Source organism: Atta colombica, unplaced genomic scaffold (genome assembly GCF_001594045.1).
Source record: "Atta colombica isolate Treedump-2 unplaced genomic scaffold, Acol1.0 scaffold100, whole genome shotgun sequence".
Classification (NCBI taxonomy): domain Eukaryota; kingdom Metazoa; phylum Arthropoda; class Insecta; order Hymenoptera; family Formicidae; genus Atta; species Atta colombica.
The window spans coordinates 3725193-3726563 of NW_017259185.1; positions in this window are offsets into that span (position 1 = coordinate 3725193).

Here is a 1371-nt window from a genome sequence, read left to right on the forward strand (position 1 = left end):
AACAATTACAAAGCTGAGATTTATTTTAGCTAATAATGATTTTAAAATAATCTCTATATAAGAATTATAACTTTTCATTTCTTTCACATTGATTTTTACCGTTCTTCTGTCACAAATGTATCGCATAAACAATCCAATATTAATTTTCTATATATTTGCTGCAATTACGCACCTTACAAGATGGTATTGTTTTTCTGTGAATTAACGAGGCAATGTGCCTATTACATATCAAGGATACTTACAATCGAGTACTTCAACTCTAGATTTGTTCGTGATATTTTTATACTTTGATGTATGTACAAATAAATGTTTATTCTTTACTTTTATTCCTCTACATGTTTTAGTAAAAAAAAGTCATTGGAGCATTTATATTTGGAGTAGCCGCGAAGATGTAAGAGGTAATTTTTTCATTTGTGAAATTTCTATACAATCGCAAGTATTGGAGCACATATTTTATAAATAAATAGCAAACAAGCATAGAAAGGCGGAGAAGCTATTCAAACGGATTATTTCACTCATTGTCAGTCCTCTTTTGTTTATCATCTTGATTCTCATCGTGTTACAATTAGTCGAAATAAACGTAATTTCTGTATTAGTCATTTTTTACGTAATATTTTTTGTTTCTTTTTCTATTTTCGAATAAATTTAGTTTTATTTTCGAAATATATTTAGTTTATGACGTTAATATATTGTAATGTTACAGCTAAGTAAACATAACTCAATATAAATTAGCTGTAAGATTACAAGAACAATTTGCGATATTTGAACATATTTGTATATTTCTAGTATATCTCTACAAGAAAAAAATGCATTTGATACATCGCAGAGTCGTATCTTATGAATCTTGAATCTAAAATTTTTAAAATTTCATTACGTTTTCATTCAAAAGGCATTCGTATACCTTAACATTGCAACATTATTGATATTATCATTAAATAACATTTACTGTATCTAAATTTAATAATAAAAATATCTAAATCACAATCACGCGTTCATATCGTGGCTACACTGAGCTTTCCAGTCTATCTTGCATTATTAATTTTGTTATTTTGCCGAAACGTGGGAACATTTGAGAATGTAAACAGAATTTAGAAAGATCACAGTGACAAAATTATAATTCTTTAACGTTATATTCGCATAACAAAGTTATAATATGTATGTAGTACTATGCAATTTTTTTACAAAGCAATTTTTTTAAGATAATTTAGCATCGTTCGGCTCTCATCAGCAGGAGAACGTTATCGTTTGAATGTCTGATTTAAGTCGACGTCATTATTCATAAACTTTTTAAATAATGTTTCACCAATGTGATGCAGAAAGAAAAGTATATTATATATACAAACTGTGTGTATATATATATATATATATATA